This window comes from Taeniopygia guttata, chromosome 4 (genome assembly GCF_048771995.1).
Source record: "Taeniopygia guttata chromosome 4, bTaeGut7.mat, whole genome shotgun sequence".
NCBI lineage: Eukaryota > Metazoa > Chordata > Aves > Passeriformes > Estrildidae > Taeniopygia > Taeniopygia guttata.
Genome location: NC_133028.1, coordinates 48,268,403 through 48,286,000, shown reverse-complemented (window position 1 = coordinate 48,286,000; position 17,598 = coordinate 48,268,403).

Sequence of the window (17,598 nt, the reverse complement as noted above, 5' to 3'; positions counted from 1 at the left end):
ATGGCAGATCTTATGATGTGTTTAAACATTTGATTCTTCTTTGCTGACAGCACAACTTCTCTGAAGGCAAAAACCATAGCTAAACGGTGAGTACTGCCCAGGCACAAGGGCATTTGCCTTTTGGGAGCCAGCCACTTGGATGCTTATTCTAGAAAGGTTTCAGGACTTGAGGAACACCATTAGTTTGGATAGCACCTGGTTTCACTCACCAAATAATCTTGAAATGTACTTTGTTTCTGTGTGTTTCTTGTTCATTTAAAATGCACTTATGTGGAGAGAGTTTGAGATGCTATTGCTGTGCTGCACAGCACAGTCTCTGGGCAGTTTTCTTTAGGACCACATGGAATTTCTGAATCTAAGGTGGTTTATAATAAGCAGGAAAGAAGTGCCCTCATTTACCTTAAGAGAGATGACTGTGTGGTGCACCTAGGCATTCTTCTAGTTTGTTGTAAAAAGGGTTGGAGGAATTTTAGCAAATTAGATGCAATGGTGATTCTCTGAAAAGAGTCCTTAGCTGCAGTTTTATGGGGTAATTTGGGCTGGTAGAGCACAAAATACTGTGCTGTCCTACAGCACAGTAGGAAACTACTGCCTGACCACTGCATATTTTTTAACATATGAGTCTAAACAAAAGTTATAAATGTATGAAAAGTTCTGAACAGCAGCATGTAATGTTTATATGGAATGTTTATATATAGTTACATAAATGTCTGTATTTATGAGTTAATTTTCCATGAACACTTATTTTGGAGAGGTGTGCTGGTGCACCCTAATTCTTTGGCAATAACTTCCATAAGATCCTTTGCTAATACCAGCCTGAGCCAAACTGCTGTATTTGTGAGACTTGTTTGAAGAAGAAAATAATAAATTTGAAGAGGGGGAATATCTCAGGGTTTCTCTGAAAAGAGTTGTAAAGTGTAAGGATGAGACCTAGTACAATGGTTAGATAAATGCTTCCAAATTATTAGAGGTGTCCTAAGGATGTGAAATTCACTACATTTAAGAAATAAAAACACTTACTACCTCCTTAACAACTGCAAGAACCACTGAAAAGATGAGGCTAACTCTTTTGACAATGGGAAGTACAGCACTTATTCTGGCATCTCTTTTGACCTCCACCTGTTAACAGCTGTCTTTCCCACTAAATGGAGTCGTATTAAGGTCACACTGGCAGTCTTCCAGTAGCTAAAGGGGGCCGGCAAGAAAGCTGGAGAGAGATCTCTTTACTAGGGTATGTAGAGACAGGACCAGGAGGAATGGCTTTAAATTGAAAGAGGGCAGGTTTAGATCAGGAATTAGGAAGAAATTATTTGCTAGGAGGGTGGTGATTCACTGGAACAGGTTGCCCAGAGAAGCTCTGGCTGCCCCATCTCTCTAAGTGTTCAAGGCCAGGTTGGATGGGGCTTTGAGCAGCCTGGTCTAGTGGAAGGTGTCCCTGCCCATGGTGGAGGGTTGAAAGTAGGTGACCTTTAAGGTGCCTTCCGACCCAAACCATTCTATGAGTGTATCTTATTTCTCATCTTCATGACTGTTTCATTTCTGGTTCAGAACTTGAAGTTTGCACCTTGTTCTTCAGTTTGACTTAGTTGACCATTTTTTTTTTGAACCTTCAATCTCACATTTAAGAAAACACTGTGAAATATTTTAGAAGTTGCCCATATGGTGTAGAGTTGAGTCATGAAGACCCTAAATAAGTAGTTGATTAACAGTATAACAGTAATTTAATAAATCTGGCTGCTCCTTTCTTTGCTCACTGCACAGCATACAAATTAAAACAAATTGGCAAGCATTATTTAGTAATGTATTTTTGCCAGAAGACACCAAGGTCTGCGTTATCTTGGTACATGTGCTGAAATAATAGCGATAAGAGACATGGAGGTTGTCTGCTGACAAAACCTGCCAACCAAAATTTTCAGCAGAGAATAAAGAAGCAGTGATGACGTCATGATTTTCATAGATCATATTTTCATGTTGCTGTATTCCAGCTTTTCAGGATTGAACTGTGGGCAGTCTGTAGCAGAACACTGTGTGCTCCTCCCTTTCTCTGCACCTAAGTAGCTTAATAATTTTTGCACAGGGCCAGGCTGATCCTCCTGTACCAGGTCAGGCTGAGTGAACAGTAAGTCTGCCTCTCTCCAATGATTGTTTTTTTCATTGGGAGCAGAGATATTTTATAGTATGCACTTCATTCTATCAACCCCAAGTACAGTACATTGCTTCAGGTGAAGCAACTCAAAAGTTGCTTACTTTGGAAATCTAAAATACTGGGGTTCTGATGAGTGAATATAAATTCCCAAAGCACAGCACACACTGCATATTATTCACAGAAGTAAAGGGCAACCTCTTCACTTTCAGTATTCCCTCCTTGAAATCAGGGAGGAAAGACTACCTGAGGAATAGCCCTTGCTGTTGCCATGACATTAGAAATAAATACAAATTCATATTTTTTTAATGTTCTTAGCACTCTCTAATTTCCCCCAAGGAAATGGCAGGTTGAGAGCGGGAATAAAGCAAGAGCAGGAAAGACTAGAAGACAAGATTGGCTTAGCGCTGAGTAAGAGGGAGAAACCAAAGATAATGACTAAGTTGAGGTAGGGGCAGCTGAGAAATATCAGCAGAAAATGTGAACAAAAATAACAGAGAAGTTACATTCTGTCCCTTTTTATGCCTACATAACTGGAACTGCCATAAAATTGATGTCCAGAGCATGGAGAAGACTTGGAGAACTCTATAGTGGCCCAGTGAAACAAAGGGGGACTACTCAATAACAAACAGCAACCCAAATCCCCTAATTACAGAGCAGATTGTTTCCTTAGAAGAAAGACAAGCTTAATACAAATACAAGAGGACTGAGGAAAAACCCCTCAAAACCTAAAAAAACTCAGAAATTTCACTACAGAAAAAGAAATTGAAGTAAATGTTTTGGAACCCAGATGCAGGAGGAGTGTTTTAGACCTTGATTACCCAGTGGCTTGAATTTACAGCCCTTCCATTCCAGAAGCTTTATTGAAGAAGCAAAGGTCTCAGTCTTTTCATCTTGGAGGCTGTCAGGAAGGACTGCACAGCCTTGCTGTGCTGCCCTGCCTGTCCCCTGAGAATTGTGGTTACATGCCCTTTACAGTACCTTCCAAGAAACCAGGAATTAACTTTTGGTAACTTCAATTTGTACTTGTAGTAAGGCTATATTCATCTATGATAAAGGCTTCCTATAGAATTCTATCCGAAAGGTCGTATTGATTTTTTCTCTCCCCCAAACTCTCTATACCTGATGGATTTTATATTTACCCTTAAGTGTTTTTCTTTCTGCACAAGGATGCGTTTCTTACCACAAGGTAATAAAGAAAAGGAAATGACCATGTTATGTTCACTGTGGCTTAAAAAAAAAAGTGTCTAAAATACAAGATGATGTCATTTCAGCTCAACTATAATTTCTCTGCTTTATGGCAGGCAGTGTTCTGAAAAAGCAGTTTCCAGTTACTATGGAAACATGTTTGTACACACGCACTCACCTGCGCACATGAAGAGGCTAAAAAGTGCCATCTGTTGGAAATGATGTATAAGTTTGTCCCTGTGGCTGAAAGGAGACCTGTATGACTGCTGGAGTGCAAGAACAACATTCTGTATTAAAGATAATACTGTCACAACAACAAGTGTGCATAAATTGGCTACACTCTGTCAGAAGCTGTCTTCTCTCATTAAAGCAGTTTGATTTGATGCCCAAGGTGAATGCAGTAGCAATTTGCAGTAGGTTTAGAACAGAGGCAGAACTGGATTTCCCAGTGTGATTGACTGCAGTAGCAAAGAGTTGGCTGCTGCCCTCTGCCAGCTTCCCTTTGACTCTACATGCTCTTTACATGCTGTTTACATACTCTTCAAAGGTATTTTTGCTTGGCCTTGCATTTTCTGGTTTTTCTATGCTGTCACAGGCCACAGTATCCAAAGTACTCCCACTTGCTGCCAGTGGCTGCCTGACAGTCCATGAAACCCTGGTGTGGCCAAGAGCTGACTGTCCACCTGAAACGACGAGCTCACGGAGCAGTGAAGAAGGAGCTTACTGCCTTGAGGAACAACAAATGTGTCAGAGACCCAAAATAACCAATTTCAAATGTACAGGGTAAAGGAGCATGAGCTGGGTGAGACAGGTGAGCAAGAGGCAACAGCAGGGCATCTTCAGGTAGAAATGAAATTGCGTAAGTCCTAAATTCATCATATGGAAAACTGTTTTCCTTGCTAAGAAGGCTGAGAGCTTCTAAGATCTACCAGTCCTAGAACTTGCCACATCCTGAAACACATGCCTAGAAATGCCTAGGAAGTTACAGTTGTATAAACTCTATTGAAGATACCCTGTGCAAGACCAGATATGGGGTATTTTTTGTGCAACAATTAGCAATATGTTTTCTTTTGCATTATGTTATGTACCCAGTTATTTTGAATATGTCAGAGCACTGTTTGTTTGTTTATATTCTATGTCAATAGGTATAAGAGACTTTACTAAATGGGAAAATTAGGTCTGAATGATGCTGTATTTTGTGATGAGATAGGCCTTTGTTTTGGTCAGTCACTCTCCTGGTTTCACCTGGGATAGAGTTAATTCCCTTCCTGTAGCTGGCACAGTGCTGTGTTTTGAGTTTAGTATGAGAGTAATGTAGATACCACACTGGTGTTTTGGCTGTTACTCTGTAGTACTTGCCATAAGTCAAGGACTTCGCAGTTCCCTGTGCTCTGGCAGTGAGCAGCTGCCCAAGAAGCTGGGAGGAAGTATGGTCAGGACAGCTGGCCTGAACTGGCCAAAAGGATATTCCATGCCATGGAGCATCCTGGTTGGCGTATAAACTGGAGAGAGTTGGCCAGGAGGTGCTGATTGTGGCCCAGGAACAAGCTGGCCATTGGTCAGTGGGTGGTGAGCAAGTATATTGGGCATCACTAGTGTTTCTTGGGTTTTGTTTCTCTTTTTTCCCCTTAATAATATTGCTTATTTATTACTTTATTTCATTTATGAAATTATTCTTATCTTAGCCCACAGGTTTCACCTTTTATGTGCTTCTTCTGCCCAGCCACTGGCAGTGAGGAGTGAGGAAGTGGCTGTGTGGTGCTTAGTTAAGGGCTGGGGTTAAAGCACAACAGACGCAATGCTGAGGTGAATTTTATGTCAGTAGAAACCAGATCAGATTGGACTAGGTTGCTAATATTTTCTCACTTGATGAGAATTGAGTGTAATCTAAAAAGCCAAAAGAGTAATTACACTGTAATTATCAATTGTCAGTGCAATTATGTTTGTGTCTAGTGTAATTCTACTCTTAAAGGCAGAACACTTTCCTAAAGCAGACACTTGGGCTTGGTGAATGTTCTGCAATAATGCAGCTGAGAAAATTTAGTGTCCTACTTAAACCTTTCAGGTAGGTTTTCTGGGTTATCTCTTCAGCTGATTTATAGCTTCACAAGGCAGAGGACAAGCAGCCCTTGGTAGTGAGCATCAGTCACCTACTATCAGAGAGAAAATACCCAAGTGCTTTTTTTTGTCATCTCAATTACAAGGTTTATAGAAATGGCCTTCCCTTCTGCAAGACAAAATGGGATTCAATGAGGAAAACACCACGTTGCAAGGGCCTAGGAAAGTCACTGAGGAAAGATATGCCTACACTAAAAGCTCCCATTGTAACATTACTTTCTAATCACCTGAACGGTTTTGTTTTGTGAGAATGAAAACCTTTTATTCTTTAGCCAGCACATGGAAGTATGGAAATACATCTACCTGTTGTTCATCCTTGTACAAGTGGATAGTCTGTAACTACAGTTTTTCACTGTACTGTAACTACAGTGTTTCACTACAGTGAGCAGTGTTATTCTGCCTTGCCTGGGCTGTTTTTCCTGAGCCTTTGCAAAGTGCTGTGACAGCAGAGGAGGCAGAGCAGAGTATGTTGTACGTGACTACAAATCATCAGTGGGCTTTGTAAGCCCAACCCAGTGTTTGTGTGTTTTGGGGTGCTAAATTGCTAGTTTGTCTGCCTAATGCCATTGGATATTTTCTAGGGTTTTTTCATGATATGAGGAAAAGAGTTTTCAAAGTTGTATGAGCTACTTTATACTACTTGAAAGGCAAGCATCTTAGCCCAAAATTTTGGTTTGCTTTGTTTAATAAACTTAATCTTCATTTCTGGATCCCATTAAAGCCTTTTGAATGTATGAGTAACCAGCAGTCTGTTTACCAAGGATCTAATGAATTAATTGTGAATCTGAAAAAAAATTATAGCCTAGACACTTTTTCCACCAGAAAACCCATTTATTTGCTAATAAAGAACATTAATTTATAAAAGACTAACTTCTAAATTAGCACTTCTACTTACGAGCTTTTCTCCAAAGTTACTGAATTGTAACTCATAGAGTACTTATTTGTTGTTGTGAAATTTGGACGATGACACAAAATTAATTTATTGGTCTAATCTATTACTAACCAAACATCAGGAGGAAATTCTATGTTGCATGGGATTTTCATGAGGTGTGATTAACTAATACCAATTCATCAATGCCCACAGTCTGTTAGTTCTAAAAGGAAATAAATATAATTAGAGAGCAGCTGTTAATAATTTTTTTTAAACAGGAATTTAAGCTGTGCTTGAATCTTCCAGCAATTGGAGAGAAACTGGGCTCAAATAATTTTAAGTTTTTGTACAGGAAAAAATTACCTCTAGCAGTAACTATTGAGTACTAAAGCATTTTTCATTCTTCAAAACACTAGTTGATGTTCCAAATTTTGGTTCGCTCTGGGGCAAAATTAGATTGGTCTGTTAACAGCTGATGTTGCAGAAACCAGCAAGAGTTAGCACTGATTGGAGATGGTGTGTTGTGCTCTCACAGCTTATCCTTTTATCCAGTGGGCTGTTAGCGATACTAAAATTTAGATGGGATATATTTATTTTCCCCTCTTTCTTCCACTGTTGTTTGTGGGTTACAACTTCTGGGCTTCAGAGGGCAAAGTTCACAGAGCCAAATCTGAGACAAATTTTGTTCAGTAACCTTTGAGAGCCAGCCACTAAATGTTCGGTTCTTCTGGGTTCTGGTTAATACACCACACCCCCTGCCCATTCCCAAACGCCTCCTCTTGTTCCTTTGTATGACAAGCGAGTCTTTTTAGAGGTGAAAGAAACCTGAAGTGGCAATTGCCACTTCCTTATTTCTAAAAATAGATAAAGTGGTAGAGTGTTTGTGCTGATGAAACAATCAGGAAAATAAATATTAAACAGAAAGTTATGGATGCATGAAAGGTATATGGATTTATAATTCAAAAGAAATCAGTAGATTTTATTCTGGTGCTGCTTAGTCAGTGTTCAGAATCTAAGCACTAAATAATTCTATAACCCAGTCTGATATTTTGCAACTAACTGCTAATTAGGGAGATCTGAGCAGGACAATTAAAACCAGAATCTGGCAGGTGTTTAAAATTCCCCTTGAAATATCATCTAGAAATGCCTTTCTTCAGAAGCAATTTAAGTTGCTCATTTCTGAAATAAAACCTCTGCCAAGTATTTGGATCCACAGCATAGATATGCCACAGTTATTAAGCACTAGAGAGTTCTTTGTGGTAATTTAGCAATTCATTATCCTGCTGTCGATCCCTCTGTGGAAATTAACTCACTCTGTGTGTGCAACCTTAATCTGTTGCAATGCAAAATGGATTCACACCATTGACCACTGGCTGGGCTAGAAGATGATTTGCAAAAGCCATGTCAGGAAAGTCTGGTATTGGGTTGCAGGATCCTTGACATCTGGAGCTTTATGTAGGGTGGACCAGACAAACAGCAGCAAAACAACTTTTCTTTGGCGTGACGGTGGCTAAACTCACCTGTCTGACTTAGCCCTGTAGAGATGAGAGGTGCAGGTGAAGCCAGTTCCCTTGCCTCACCCAGCTGGGGCACTCCTAAGGCTTTTCACTGCTTTGATGCTTGGGTTTATCTTTGTTCATAGTCTGTGAAGCATTACTCTTCATGGAGTAATGTCTGGAAACAGAAATACCCGCGCTTGCATTGGTTCTAAAAGCAGCACTTTGTTAATGCTATGTTTTAATGCAGTGCTCTGCTGCTCAGATGGGTTACTTAGCTGTGTTCTTTGGCCCCAGTGAGTGAGCTCATTTAGACACGAGCAGGGGCACTGGAAGTAGTTGGGAATTCCTGTTCAGAAGTTTCAGAATAATTCACATCATGTATACACACTTCTACTTTGTAATTTTTGGCAGTTCATGCCAGTTTGATTTAGTTCAACCTGCTTCCTAATTATACTAGAATAAGATATCCTGAAAAAAATTTCCAAACTGGAAAATCCAAATGCAAATTACTTTAGGAATAGCTATTATATTTTACACTTGCACCCTATGTTATTCCATTTCAGCTTTTAAATATAGATCACACTCTATAAAAATTCAGAAGTTTTGAAAGGCAAAAACTTTTAATCAAATAATCATAAAATGATCAATAATTTTGACATCTACATTAAGATTATAAATAGAAATGGTTATGTGAGACTGTTATTCCTAACAGATGACTCATGAAAATACAGGTTTAGAAGTAAACTGTACAGAGTTCAGCATTTTTGTAAGCTAAAAAATATAGAAAAATCAGCTAATTCCTGGTGAGTGGATTTTGCTAGCTTTGCCTTATTGGAAACCTTTTCTGAAGTTCCAGGTATACAATTCAAGTTAGATTAAAGGACAGTATCTTGAAACAGAGTTTGCAGTTTGTGTGCCTGTTCCACAGGCAGTACTTAATTGCTATGATACCCACAGAGGGTAAAAATCCAGAGCAAGGTGCCAGCTCTGCTCCTGACAGCAAACAGAAGGCACAGCAGCAGATGGAATGTGATTGTAAATGACCTTGTCCATAGAGCTGAGGCAGTAAAAGATTTTCTTTGTACAAATGAAGTCAAAAGTTTATCCAAAAAAGTGTGGAAATATGACCTCGGGTTAAGAACTGCAATAGGACTGTCTTCAGTTTCTAACTGCTTTGCCCGGGTACCTCTGAGCAAGTTGATTAGATGGTTTTCTATCTGAGGTGTTTTTCTATTTTCAAATGTAGCTTGAACCTCTCTTATTTTGAGGTTTGGTGTGGGTTGTTTTTAACTTTGGTTTTTTGTTGTTTGGTTGGGGATTTTTTTTCTCGTTTTGTTGTTGTTGCTTGGGTGGGGTTTTTTGTTTGTTTGTTTGTTTCATGGGTTTTTTTGCAAACACAAGGATGCAGTTGCTAATGTAAAGTCATCAAAAGGTGACTTTCTCTTGGTTTGTGCTTTGGAAAACAGCTAGCACAATAGAGCTCCATCTCAGCTGCTGTTTCTGGATTCCTAATTACTGTGTAATAATACTGTGGGTAATGCATTACCACCTGTAGCAGAAACCAATCCCTCTTTTGTCAGGCAGAAAGATGCTTGGCAGATGGCTCTTTTTGCCATTGTCCTGAGAGATGACCCAGCAATGTGTCCACATTGTACACATGGCCTCTTTAAAGAGGGGTGGCGTGGTCCAAGTGGCAATTATAATTGCAAAGCTCTCAGAGCACTACATCCAGCTCTGTTGTTAGGAATCCATTCTTAATTTTCTCCCCTCATTTTTGGTGTCTGTCTCTGCTCCTAGCTCACAGCCAGTTTGCATTTTCTGCTGTGCCCTGTAAGTTCATTTGGCAAAACCTCTGTCTCAGCTTTGGATGACTTGAACATGAAGTGCTTATGTTTCTGCTACTGAGCCCAGCATAGTTCAGGGGTGGAAGTGTGCATTAGTAATATTTTTGTGTCAGGTCAATGAGGGCTAATGGCCCCTGGAGTCCGTTCCTGACACTGTCAAGTTAAAATATACTGAGCAACTATGTGCTTTCTATCGACCTTTCTAGTTTATTGCATACATGACACAAGTTATGCCAATGTTTTTACATAACACTATGTGGAGGAAACGTGCACAGAAAAACTTGAGTCTTCACCTTCATTCAACAGGCAGAAAAACTAAAGCAGCCTTGTTTCTGAGCCTGGACATTGCAGTTCAGCCACTAAGCTGCAAATATAGAAGCAAAAGAAGGCAGAGAGAGATCAGCACAACATTTTTGCTCAGAACTTGTTGCATGTTGCTAAGACACCTTTGCAATGCTAAAGCCATAATAGCTGAAAACACCTTCTATATACGTTGTTGCTTTTTTGAAGAATTGTGCTTCTCTGACACAGAGAAAGGCCCCCCGGCAAATGCAAAACTTAAATCTGAGTGAGGAACCTCACTTCAGTATTACCTTGGATGCTTTTTCTTAGAATAACTTTCTTTCAGTGAAATATGTACCCAGCTGCTTTTGGATTAAAGCTTGCTGGCACATCTGCCAGCTCCCAGGGTCAGAGTGAACTCCCAGCTCCACTCTCACAGCTGTGTCCAGCAGCTCACTGCTATTAGGCTGGGAGAAGCAGCCAGGGAGTACTGCTTTGCCTTCATGCACCAGCATTGAAACAAGATGTGAGAGGCTGGGGGGAGAACTCACATAAAATGAGCAAATCAGCCCTACACAGGCTGGGGAACCTGCTGATGGCAGGAGACTGGCATGGAGGCTTTATGAGCCAGTTTTTCTGGGGAACAGCTCCATAAAGCATTTTTGTCATTGATGTTCTTGTGGACTGAGTAGCCTTTCTGTAGAAGGAATGAATTTTTAAACTTGATAATACCCATTCTTAAATGTTAGCACTTAGATTTTTCCTTCTAAAAAGAAACATTTATTTTTTAGGCAATTCAGGCATTGACAGTGGTGTGCCAGTAGCCTCCTTCATAAATACCTGAAATCTGGGACAAGCTGCTGAATGGAAGAAACTAAGTTAAGCCTATAACTAAATGAGCCCAAATATAATGCATATTGTGCACCTGCAATTAGCAAAGGCAATTTAGACAGAACAGAAAAAAAATACAAAATAAAACAAGTAGGTTTTCAGGCAAAAATAAAAACCAACCCAAACCCCAAAAAACAAGGCATAATTGTCATCCTCATATGTGCACAAAACCAAGCCCATATGAAATCATATAGATAGCACTGCATGTGTGAGCCCTGGGCAAACACACAGGTGGTTGAATTAACTATACCAGGAGCCTGCTGGTAGAAATTAGCATGTACTGCTTCTTTCCTGACTGGCTGGAAAAGCCTTTCAGCTGGAAATGATTTAACAGCCCTCAGTTTGCCCGGGATTACCCGCTGAGTCCTACAGAATGGATGGCCTCAGCATTTTGGGCTTAGAGGGTTAAGAGAGACAAATTATGAGATGTTTTCCATAAAAAACCCGATGTAGCCAAGCATTTATACTCTGCCCTTATTTTCTGGATCAGCCAAAGAAGCCAACTTGCCTCAGAGGTGGGCTTAGCAATCCATAGTCCCTGCAAGGAGCTGAGAAAGGAAAATGCTGTGGAAGGCAGCACAGTCATGTTTGATCCATCACTGTCAAAGCCCAGATGGCTGAGACACTGTGCCATGAAATGGCTCCAGAAAGCTCAACTATACCTCTCTCCTAGCAGGCCATAAGTGATTTTCTTCTTCTCTAGTAATGCTTCTGGAGAGAACCAGTCATTGAATAGCATTGAAGGTCTCTTGAGAAGCACTAAGAGGTGTCCAGTTCTGTTGGCTCAAGTCCCTAGAAGTTAAAAGTACTTCTGAGTTCAGATGATTCTGTGCAGTTTAGCCTATTCTGAGGATAATGACCTTAGGCTGGATATCAAACACCTCATCATCATCAGGCCACCAACCATTTCTTGATTTAAGGGAACTAATGGTACTGGTAGGACAGAATATTAATTTAGTTTCTCCTTTTTTATATTACATTATCATCTAGAAACACAAGAAAGAGCTGGTCATGTTGTACTTGATGCCATTTATCAGTATAGTAGGAGACTATGTCTGTCCCAGATTTATATTCTCATCAAAAACCGAAACAACAAAGGGCAGAAGTAGAAATAAAAGTTGAATAAGCTGAAGTGGCTCCCCAAGGTCGTGCAGCAGACTGCTGGCAAAGCTGATGTCTCCTGATTTCCAGCTTTGTGCTGTGCCTGCAGATGTATGCCACTGACACCTCTGAAAGGGACAGCAAAGCAGCAGCAGTCAAAAGCCTAAGGGAGTTTGATAACTGAGCACAGCCTCTAGCTGCCCTGTAGTTTGCCAGTTGCCTGTTTATCCCCTTGAAGGCTACTGGGGAGGAAAGCAAACAGTCTGTAAAGCAAGGTGGCCACTGATTCTGAGGTGTGATGTAGGAGTGTGTGGTTCAGAGTTCATCACAGCAGTCACAGCAGCCAAGGCTTCAGGTTGGTTTCTGTTGTTATGCATGCGGAAGGTTTGGCTGGGATGGGGTAGAAGGCTGGAACCAGTAGATAAACAGCACCAGAGAGAAATTTGTAATGAGCAGTTGTAGCTATACTATGATTATTTTTCATTCCCCCAGTATTTATTATTCTGTTAAGCTGTGCTGCAGGGGCTTGGCTCTGGAGGTGTATGGCAGTGAGCTGATATTAGGTCTGTCAAAGTGAGAAATCTGAACTGTAAAAGAGCTGAAGCTATTTTTATATGGTTCAGAAGTGTACTGGAGGAAAAATAGATGGGGTAAAATCTATTTCATTTGCTTCACATTTGGCTGAATTAAAATAGAAATATTTAGAAAGCATCCAAAAATGTGGATTCTCAGATCGATACAAACTAATAAAGGCTATCAGACAATTGCAGGAGTGGCAGTAACATTGCTGGCCTAAGTGCTAAGTGAAAATAGATTTCTCTCAGTAGCTCCACTGGAAGAAATAATCAGTTTCTAATTAAAAAGAGCTGGAATAGAAGTGTGGGATGTTATGGTTAATATCCATAGCTGAGGCATCATTAGACTTAAAGCCTAACTGGGTAATACTAAAGAAACTTTCTAGCTCTAAACTCTGAGTTACAGAACTAGAATGCAAAATGTGCCTTTGGAGAAGTGTAGATGTGGACTGTGATCCATACCAAACCCTAAATAAAGTTGAGCACGCAAGCTTTGTAATTAGCTTTCCCTAACTTGAGTTTTCAAATGTTCAAATTTCACCATGAATTAAGGAGGCAGGAGAGGAAAAATTACATGTTAGCATCCAGGTTGTATAAAAAAAGCCTCATGAACAGAAGCCAAGCTTGTAAATTCGCCAGGCCCAGACCATCAGGATTGATGGTCCCTTTGCATCATCTTTGGTAACAGAGGATCCCAGGATATAACCTTGGACTGAAGTAATTGCATGAACTTCTTTGGGAATCAGGAAGACTAAGGAAGTAACTAAGTGATATTAAGGGAAGTGCGTATATTATTGTTTCTGGCCTGAAAAAATCATGTTTATATTATCTGGCTCTTTTAAAATCACTGCTTTCATGGCTGAATACCTCCCCAGGGCTTGTGTGGTAAACCAGACTTTGGCAATCTAGTGCAACTAGCAGATGAATCAGTCTCAAGCTAAATCATAGTGTATTCTAGTTTAGTAGACTGTTTAGTACTTGATCCTGAAGTATTTCAGAGTAGATGGAATGTATTTCAGTGGTCTCTCTTGCTGCTGTCTTAGCACAGTACTCTGACATTAATTTTGTTGTGGTTCAGAAGGTCGCTCAACTCTCTCCATCTGGGGCAGACTGGTACGGCTGCGTTTACTTTGGCAGATTTTGATCCTTGGTCAAACAGATTAAATATGAGAGGTCGTTCTGACACTTGCCTTTGAGTTGGACAGTAGTTTGTGTGTGCTCTCTAGGTCTATCTGCACAGGGCAGAAGCATCTCAGTGACGTGGTAAAGCTGCTTCTGCAGAGAAGTAATATTCAGATACAGTAAAAAGGTCAAGAGCTGACCCCAAGGAGCTATTCAGCATGAAGAAAACTGAAAATATCAAGCCTACAGAAAGAAAAGTCCATTGATTGGAATAAGAGCTGTGACACTGAGTGCTTTCCAAACCTTTCTGCATTTCTTGGAGTGTTACGTGGCCAAATTAAGCAGGGAACGTTTTGCATTTCTTCCCTGGTGTTGGGTCCGTTACTGTGTGACGAGCCTTACATCGTTTCTCGTGGCAAAGCTCAGCAGGGCTCTTCTGGACCTGGCCAGCATCTGGAGTCCTCTCTTGCCATGTTTCCCACCCTCTGCTTATGAAAGGAAGCTGGCTGTTTCTGGCAGTAGTTGTCATGTGCAGATAGACTAAACAGCTGGCTGGCAGACAGAAAGACAATAATCACTTACTGTAGGAATCCCCTGAATTACCAAGTCCTGTCCCTGTCCCTAACAAGCAAGCCTGACACCTCATCCTCTTCACAAGCCAGCTAAATACTGCCTTAAGATAATTCAGCTCTTTACCCTCTCTACTTGTCTTGGAACACTTCTCCATAACTTCACAGTTCTTGTACTTAGAAATTATATGATTCCCAGTTTAAATGTATTTCTGGTCACTTTATATCCATGTGCTTCTTTCTGATATATTTAAGCCCACCAATTCAATTTTATTTTTCCCTTGCCAAGGAAAATTAAAAATACATAAGGTGTAGTAAAGGAGGCTAAGCCTGGACTTCTGTTCTACTTGTCCTAATTGTTTTGTTACATGATTGAACAAATAGCATGAACACAGAAGTATAATGTGAATTGATTTGCAAAGACTTCTGATTAATTGAACCTGTCACTGAATTAGTTGCTTCACAGTGTGTAAAAAGTATCTTAAAAAGGAATTTGTTGCCCCTGATTGTCCAGTTGGACATTAAAATATCACTGCTGGTAATTTCCAGTTTCTTTCTGGAAGACCATTTGGATACCACTGAGTATGTACATTATGATCTCTTAACTGATATACTGAAGTTTTATTCTATTGTCTATTATTTGTTGGTATTAACAAAATGCTTAAAACAATATGTTTTGATTATATACCTTGGAAGCTTTTCCTTTCTTTTTTTGTCCTCCAGCCTCCTGGGAAGTTCAGTATGGCCTTTCATAGGTTTCCCACAGTTGTCAAACTTTCAAGGACTAAATTTGTAAAACATAATCAAATGAAGGTAAATGAAGAAAAAACACTCCAAAAAAACCACTAGCAGTATTTTCAAAGGGTAAAGATAGTCAGACATACAAGTTGACTTATTTTGTACATTCTATTTCTATAATGCATGTGTTATTTTAACCTGTTTATAAACATGACACAGATCTATCATAACAATGGGTCACTGCTATATACCTTGTATTTAACTCTCTGTTTTTCCTTCCTTTGCAGTCAACAGAGCAGAAACAAATTAAATACTTTTTGTCTTTAGGAGTTTCAGTAGAAGAGGGGTAGGTTTAATTTAATTAATCTAGGGTGACATTAGGATAGGAAGAGAGATTTGGCAGCTCTTATTTACAAGAAAACACTTCTTGTTTACTTGCTTTGCTGATGGTAACAAAAGCTGTTAAAGAGTTGGGTTCTGCTCTCACTCACCTGGCTACAGGTGGTCAGTGGAAGTAGTTGTGCTATACATAAACAGGGTAGGGATGGCTTTTCCTGAAAATTCTCTGCTGGGACTTTAACCATTGATTCTATGGGATGGTATCTGTTTCTGCAGCTCAGCAGAGACAAAGCTGCTGGGTCAGAGCAAGGGCCACCATAGTACAGGGATTCAGCATACGCTCGCATGAATGGCTCAAGCTAAACTAAGTGACTGCAATTCCTCTAGTACAGGGACTTCGCAGCCCAGTGCAACTGGGCATTTGCACAGGACATCTACCCTTAGCCCAGCACTTGCTGAAGGAATTATTGCCCTATGTGTACTGCCTGAGCCCTAAGGAAATAAATGCCTGAGGAATATACTGTGCACCCAGTGTTAGGAGTGGAGTAGGAGAGATATAAGTACAGTGAGACTGAAGTTCTGTAAATTTAATGTTCCGATAAGCTTTTCAAATATGTGCGGGGACTTACTGATATATATTTAATAAGATCTGGGGAAAATGTTTCTTAATGTTATGACTAAAATTAAGGAAACAGTGGAGGAGCATATAATTTCGAAGCAGGCAACACAGTTTCCTGGCAAATACAGCTTAAAGGCTTGTCTTTTGCCTTTCAAAGCAGTTGAAGTCTCCTACTTTTGTTTTGTGCTAACTAAAAGTAGTGAAAATATTCTCAATGCAAAGTATTTCCCTGTAATTCTGAGTAACAGACAAAGATAAACAGAGCTGGTCATCTACTGATAACTTAGTCTCCTTTTGCTTTTTATCTGCTTGCATGTCTGCATCAACATGACAAGCAAAGTAAAATCCTGGTTTGGTACCACTCAAGATCTGTGGGTGCATTAATACATTGTGAATAGAGCCATGAATATTTAAAAAAATCATATTCAGAAATTGCAACTTCTGTGGCCATGTTTATTGCCTTAAATTATTTCTGGACTCTCCAGACAGAGAGTAAAGACTTTTGTTTAGACCCCTGCTTTGCCTTCACTGTCTCTGATTTTAAAAACCCCAGTCCTGTAGGCAGGGAACACTGGCACTGGCTGTCCCCATCAAGCAGGGCCTCCTCCCCACCTCTTTGGGCAGAAGGCAGAGGCTGCCTGTGCTTTCCCTGAGCCCACTCACATGGCACAGAGCAGCAGGGCAGACACGGAGGGTTTAGGAAATGGCCTGTGTCAGGGCTGTGTGGCCATTGCCCTGAGGCCGGGCTCTGGCCAGGCTGCTCTGCAGAACTGGCAGCCTGGCGCCCATCGGGAACAGCCAGGGCAGTTCTAGTGAGGAAAGCACAGTGTTTGTGTTCACTTGGACTTCAGGCATTTATTCATCCTGTTTTCCAGCATCTCTGCACTCAGTGGAGACTTCTGGCTGTCATCAGCTCAGGGTGTGCTGCCTCGACTCCCGAGCAGCGGCCAGCGGGAGCGGTGGGGAGCCAGCCGGGTGCGGGGAAGGGGATCTCTCACTGGGAAGGGGATCTCTCACTGGGAAGGGGATCTCTCACTGGGAAGGGGATCTCTCACTGGGAAGGGGATCTCTCCCTGGGAAGGGGATCTCTCACGCTGACAGAGCAGGAGGGTGTGCTTGGCATCACACAGCCCTCGCCACTTCAGGGAACTCTTTTTGTGTTCTGCACTGCATCCTGTAGTTGACTCCCACAGACAACTGGAACCATCAAACCAAGACTGTCCCACCCTGTACCCTTGGTAGACCATCTCTGAGAGTCAGTACAAAACTTTGGCACAAGCATTTGCAGAAGATATTTTGCTTTAGTTATCACCCCTATTTCTTTTAGATGTCTTGCTTTGAGCAAGACTGTAGTGTACATCAAACATTTGCCAAGTGAAACTCAAACCCCAATGTTGTGTTTCCATCATTTCTGATCTGAAATGGCACCTTCAGTCTTGCAATGCCTCCTAGGTGTTTTTTCACTCCAGTCATTTGACTGTGTAAGTGAGAAAAATCAGTGACACTTCCAATTAATATTGCTAACTGAATTCAGCTGACGACTAAGTGCCAATTTTTTTAAAAGTTGCTGCAATGACAGCTGAACATTTAAGAAAAGATATTTGTGTTGTTGTTAAATCTAGTAATGATCTCATTTGGGAGGAAAATACAAACCTCTGAAATATTAAATATTAAAAATATTAACAATAATTTTGAAGTT